We start from the raw sequence: 7,274 nt of genomic DNA, 5'->3' as shown, positions 1-7,274 counted from the left end.
CTAGGTTCTTTTTTTTTTTTTTTTTTTTTTTTTTTAATTTTATTTATTAAAAATAATTAAACAATTTTACATCTCAATGTTTATCCCATCCCTTGTATCCTCCCATTCCTCCCCCCCCCCATTTTCCCATTATTCCCCTCCCCTATGACTGTTCCTGAGGGGGATTACGTCCCCCTATATATTCTCATAGGGTATCAAGTCTCTTCTTGGCTACTTGCTGTCCTTCCTCTGAGTGCCACCAGGTCTCCCCCTCCAGGGGACATGGTCAAATGTGAGGCACCAGAGTACGTGAGAAAGTCGTATCACACTCTCCACTCAACTGTGGAGAATATTCTGACCATTGGCTAGATCTGGGAAGGGGTTTAAAGTTTACCTCCTGTATTGTCCTTGGCTGGTGCCTTAGTTTGAGCGGGACCCCTGGGCCCAAATCTGCCTATCATATTGTTCTACTTGTAGATTTCTAGGACCCTCTGGATCCTTTTATTTTGCTGTTCTCCCTGGGACAGAGGGGAAGGCATCCTATTGGGACTCTAAATGAAAGACCCTAGGTTCTATCTTCAGCATTTCAAAAAATAAAAAATAAATAGTGTAAATCCACCTATGTTATGACACAGCAACTTCATTTCTTCCTATATACTTCTGAAGAATTATATATTTTCTCAGATGAAGAAGGTTACCATAAAAATTTCATTGGAGTAGTATTAATACAGTAAAAATAATCTAAATATCTCAACTGGGGGAATGGTTTGGGTAATTATATCTATTATTCTAGAATAATATGCATAATTACAATATGGAGGAAGACGGACACTAATGCTAATGTCTCTTTGAACTCAGGGTTGAAAAAGCAAAAAGACAATTTGCAGAATTATGGGCACCAACCATTTTCATAAAACCCTACATACACATAAACACCAAAGCACTGCATGGTTTTTTGGGAAGGCCCATATATACAGTTGCCTACTAGAAGATGTACAACATACAAGACTTAGTAGTAAACGTATAAGAAGAGAAGATTGAGGGTAGGATGGAAAGAGAGAGAGAGAGAGAGAGAGAGAGAGAGAGAGAGAGAGAGAGAGAGAGAGAGAGCGTGCATAGGCATTGGTCAAAGACAACTCAGGCTCTGTAGCCAGCCCGTCCCCTACAGGATTGCTCCAGTATATTTCAGCATACTTGGCAGGCCCAAAGGTGTCCTTAAAGGACCCTGAGTTTTGATGGAAAAGTGGCTGTTCCAGACAAGATTAGTGAGGCCAAGAGAAGAAAAGAGGCTCAGCAAAGTCGTGGCTGGCAAGTAAGTAGCTAGCATGGTGTGATAGCCACAAGGTTTAAAGCAGAGCTGCGCTTAGCTAGAAAATGTCCGGTCAGAGGGACTGGAGCTTTCAGTAGAACCCACAGACAAGCATCCCTACAAAGCTGACTAATGGGATCATGGTTGGGGTACACATCAAACTGCAAACATGCTATAGATTTAGAGACAGATGCAAATCTCAGGGAGAGTTGGCAGTGGCCTTGGTTTCCATGAGAGACTGAAATTCCTCTTACTTTATGTAGTTCAGATTTTTTTTTTCTAGTCAGTCCTGCTTGCAAAACAATTGTCTGACCTTAAAACTCTAAAATTTCTTAGTAGTTCTTATCAACACAACTTGGTACTACCTCCCCCTTGGGTTCTGCATAGTTTAGTAACTGGCTTCTCTATTGCTGGGTTTGGAGAGGGGCATTGTTTGGTTGGGGTTTTTGTTTGTTTGTTTGTTTCTGTTTTTTGCTTTTTTTCTGATGTATGGTGTCCCTAGCTGCCAAATTAATTTTCCTTAATAACACTGGCCTCTTATTAATTCACTTAGCTGAAAATGGCAATGGTCCTCGTTTGCCCATGGACACTCCCAACCCAGTGTCAGGATCAAACTGTTCTGATCTGAAAGTTCCTAGCTGCTGTCAACTCCCACCCTACCATCTGTGGATAAGCCCTGGCATTGATTGCTTGGCGCTCTAAAGCTCAGCCTTCAAATTCCCTTCTGCAGACTCACACAAGGTCAATGGTGGAAGAAAGATTGGTCCTTTGGGTATATCAATTTCCCAAGTGTGGCCTCAAATCACATGCATTCTTGTCATCCAAAGTAGATCATTAAAGTTTTTAGGTTGCTCAAGTCCAAGGTTCCAGACCATTCATCCTGCTCAGGGGACCTCACTCACAATACTTTCACACGAGTCCCTTTTTTTATATCTTTATTCAGACTGCTCGTCTTATTCTAAGCCACTCTCTACTATTAGATGCCTCTCCCCAAGAGCTCTCCTACTGTCCTCATCTGCCTGGATTCTGCCATCCTTTGATAACTATCTTGGGTAGCCTTCTCAGCTGATGTCATCCAGGGATATATCCCATCTCTAAATGCCTGCCGTATCTATATATAACAGAAAGCAATGTCGTTATACATTTTCTTGTCCTTGATAGCTTTATATATTTGTGTCTGTTTCATAGAGGGAAGACTCTTGTCTTGTTCTTATTTGACCTCCTTTTGTATGTCTACTATCCCTTGATCATAACAAACATTCAGCAAGTATTACATGGTAAATTAATTACAGGCACCCTATTCCTGTAATGGCTCTGTAAGTATTTTATAAACCCAGACTCTTGACTGTCCGTGATAGTATCTCCAATCCAACTGGCTTTGTTTAAAATGTCTTTTGATGCCGTTGTTGCTGCTGCTCAGCTAGCTGAAGCTGTGAGTAGTGCTATATCTACACACTTAGAGAATATTTTAGCAATGCATCTTTGTCTGCCTCTCCCTCGGTTACATACGAGGTAGTATGGTATCATGAATGACAAAGGCGGCACCAGCAGCTCTGGGCTTTCATCTCAGCAGTCTACCAACCCAATGAAAAATTAAAACATAAAACTGTCATGCATGTGTAGCTGTTAGTTTAATGGCATGGCCTAATAAATCTTTATTAGGCAATCAATCAATAAAGGACACAGACACCTGATTACTTTAGAATAGCCTTGTTTTACCTGGGGCAGGGAAGATAATAATCCCCTAAACTACCTCCCATATCTTGTAGCCCCCATCCCATGCCATTCGCTTCTAATAATGTCTACTCGGGCTACCTCCCCTCCATACTCCATAAATACTTGCTAATGTCTTCCATCTCCTCCATCCATGGTGATCCAGCCATGTGCTTTCTCACCTAATCCATCGCAGCAGATCCATTTCCTCCTTCCATGCCTGGCCTTCCTCCCTCCCCAAATCCTTTCAAATAGAGAGGCAAGGTTAAATGGCAAAACTTGTGTGAGACCGTCCTCAGCAAGCAGTCAACAAATACAAAGCATCTGAGCATACTCCAACATGCATGTGAGGCAAATATGGGAGTCTCAGTTTTTTATTCTTAATTATGCAGGTATGTATGTGTCTAGGTGTGAATGTGTGTACATGAGCACAGGTATCCACAGAGTCTAGAAGAAGGCTTCAGATCCCTTGGGGCCAGGTATACATACAGACAACTGTGAGCCTCCCAGTGTGCATGCTGGGAACCAGACTCGGGTCCTCTGCTAAAGTAATCCTCTCTCTTAAACATGGGACCATCCTCCAACCCCTGAAATGGTTTTAAAATAGCATCTTCATATATATCAACCAAAATTTACAGAATAGTCCTTAAGGCCCAAGTTTATTGGCTCGGCTGAAATCTTTACACCTGTTACCAAACCAATCACTGTGGCTACTGGGTATAGCATTCTCCTTGGTCGAGCCAAAAATGTGAGTTCACATACTAAGCCACGTGGGAAAGCTATCAGAAGACAGATTTCAAGATGGTAATTTAAGGAGCTACCATAAGAAAATTGAAAGCAACCGCAGCACCAGTGAGCCCTGTGGGCCAAATACTAGATGCACATGAGATGCACCAAACCCTTTATGCACATGAAACACATCAAAGATGGGCATCCGAAAACAACTTCAGAGAACCTCACTTGCAAAGCTCCTTGTAGGATCAGGTGTGTGATTTTGTATTTAAATTTGAGGGTTTTTTCCTTTTAAACATTTTTTTTAAAGAAATGAGGGGTGTAGGAGGCATCCAAATTCGGTAATCTTCAAGACAAAGAAAATCTGTATTTACCCTATCAAAAACAAACTCTTTTTGAAACCAGCAGATAAATTTCCAACTATTTTGTATTTGTTCTAGTTTTAGTAGAACTAAACCACTTATTATGTAACTTATTCATTATATTATTCATAATGACAAGATCAAACGAATGAGCACTACCAAAAACAAAGAGAAACAAACAAAAAATAAAAATTAAAAAAACCCATCAACAACAACATGATTGATTCCTACATATCTCCCCAGCTTCTAGAACCCAGCACCTCAGTGCTTACCTCTGTCACAGACCCTCTCAGATGAAGAACCTTCTCATTTCATGTCATTGACTTGTACATCCTTTGAAAGTCCCTGGCCAGTTCGTAGTTACCTCCTCCCATGGTTCCCTAAAGCACCAATCGGAAGAACTGTACCAGTTGCTCACGGTCACTCTACGCTGATGCTATCTGATCCCCAGAGAATGTCCAACCTGGCTTTAGGTATATTGAAAATACATCCTTCTTACTGAGATTTTTCAACTGCACTTTACCCTTCTTCTTGGAAGTCAGGCAGCCCCAGGAATATAAATTCATGCTGGTTTGAGTGTGGGGGAAGGTGAGGGAACTAAGCCTGCCTGCTGCTATTCTGATTACAGCATTCGTAACTGAGAGAGACAGCCCTGGAATTCATGCTACTTTTCCCCCTTTCAGGAAAATGGCTTGTATCAGGGAAAGGCAAAGGGCACAGACAAGTGACAATTTCTGCTTAATCCCCAGCAGGTGTGCAAGTCTGTAGTCCTTAAGATGTGGCCTTGCATTTGACTCCTTTAGGCCTCATTTCCCCACCCACCCCCACCCCCTTTCCCACCTCTTGCAGGGAAACTGGGTAATGCAATTAGCTTTTTGTTTTCTTTCAATTTGCTGAAATTGTCTCTCTCCACAGAATAGGGAGGGTAGAAACCAGATTTTTGTAACTGGGGTAGAAAGACACTACTGAGGACCCGTAAGTACTCAACCCTGGTGCACTTCACCATTTTCTTGCCAAGAAAGGGGGTGACATTCCAAAGATCCTCAGCATACCCATGCTATGCCAGGACCCTATTCTCTATCCTCCCTCTCTGCATACTGGAAAAGGCTGTTCCTGTATGTCCCTTTGCTCTCCTGGATCCTATCAATCACAGGCTACAGCAGAGCATCTTCGGTGTGGGAGGTGGAGGGATTGGTACGATGATAATCTAATGACAGCAAGTGGGGTTTACTTAAGGAATTTACCAACGAGCATTACCCAAGTCTTTTTACCATCCCTGGCTTGCTCTGTTGCCCTTTTCCTCACCATCTACAGCTCCATCAGCCCCCCAAGTCTCAACTATGTGATGTGTCGATTCTTTGGCCCTCCCTCCCTCCCTACACACAGGAAGCAGAGAGCACACTGGAACTTCAAATAGAGGCAAAGTCCAGGGGCTAGCTGAAGGTTAACCTCTTCTCTTCTTGAGTTTGGGGAGAGATGGGCAACAAGTGAGCCCCGTTAAATTGGTCTGCCTATAGACCTCAGTGCCAGAGAAGGAAAAAAGGCATTGGGACCTCCTTTCTCAAGTATCTCTGGCAAAGCCTGGTTGTCTTCTGTGGACCGCCAGGAAAATGAACCTGGATATTCCTGCAGACAGGCAACTGTTAGGTTTCGGTTTTACTCCACAGCCAAATAAACAACGTCTTTTCCAATACCGCTCTGCCTCATTTGAAGCCTACAATTCAAATCATTTGACATCAAGCACTTGGAGAGAAGACCTGATGCGTACAAATGTCCTCTGACCTCTGACCTCCGTATGCACCTGCACCTTAATGCCCTTCATAATTAAATTTTTAAAAAATTTAAACTTCCAACAATCTTTAGTATTATTCTAGATAACTTGAGACCTCTGAAAACTCTACATGGAAACCTGTTGATGTATAGTTTCCTAAAACATACGCATAAACAAAAGTCAGAAGAGTTTAAGTGGAGTTAGCCGACCATGGAGGGACGTGCCTCTCTTAGACAGCACAGCTTATGAAAGAATGTGCCCATTGTCCATAACAGGTTACTTCTTTTGGAGTTGCTAGTCAGTGGGATCCCATTGAACCCCAAACACGGCAGGCTCTTATCACTGACTTTGGTTACCTTCCAGAGCTTGATGCTAAGAGGCAGATGATGCCGCATACTTGCTCGAATCATAAGACATGGTGAAATCAAACTGGCATTCCACCTGGAAGCTTTATCCCTACTGACTAGCTTCATAAAGCTGGAAGATGCTATCCAAAATACCAAACGAGAAAGACATTCATTATTCTTACACATCTGTGAACACTGCGGACTACAATAAAGACTTTCCAAGTAATATGTGCAACAGTGGCACATATGTAATGGGAAAAATCAACCATTTTCTCATTGGATTTAAGATCCGCTTCATGAGATGGAACTCATGTCTGATACTAAAAACGTCAAGATGTCATGGCTAGTTAGGTCATAGACTCTAGGGAAGAGATTACTACAGTTATTTTTGCTTATATCCATAGATTTTTTTATTATATCCATAGATAAGTGAATCTTTCAACCCCCATTAGAGAAGCCTCTGTTAGTCCCACAGATTCTATGGGAAAGACCACCAACCAAATCATGGCCAAATTAATTAACGCTAGCAGTTAGATAAAGCCACCTTTTAAAAAAAAAAATTCATGTACAAGGCCTGTCTTTCCCTAAAAAGGGGTTCAAAAGATCAGCATTGGGCATGGGTAAGGTAAGGGCTTTCATAGTCCAGGAGCAAGGGCCTTCCAAATGAGGGATTTGGCAGGCAAATAGGTGAGGCACAGAAGCATAACAGGTTGGTGATAAAAACCTCCTGAGACAAAGGCGTGGTGCAAGGTGGCCAAAACAGGGTGGTCATAACAAGGTGGTCATAATAACTTTTTGAATCAAAGGCATGGTTGCTGTTTCCTGGAACAGCAGTACAGAACCTTTAGTAGTTAAAGTTATAGGTGGAGCATAGCCCAACCCTTGATAGACAGATCTAATCTTAAACAGAAAGGAAACTAGTTTGTCTTTACTCTAAGATGGGCTTTCAAGATTAAGGTGGAGGCAGGCTGGGTTATCATTTCTTTTTGCAGTACATATTAATTAACACAGAGAACCTACCACTGGTCACTAAGCAAAGACTAAGAGACTACAGAGTGTTT

The sequence above is a fragment of the Acomys russatus genome, chromosome 30, assembly GCF_903995435.1.
Source record: "Acomys russatus chromosome 30, mAcoRus1.1, whole genome shotgun sequence".
Lineage (NCBI taxonomy): Eukaryota > Metazoa > Chordata > Mammalia > Rodentia > Muridae > Acomys > Acomys russatus.
This window is presented reverse-complemented; position numbering follows the sequence as displayed.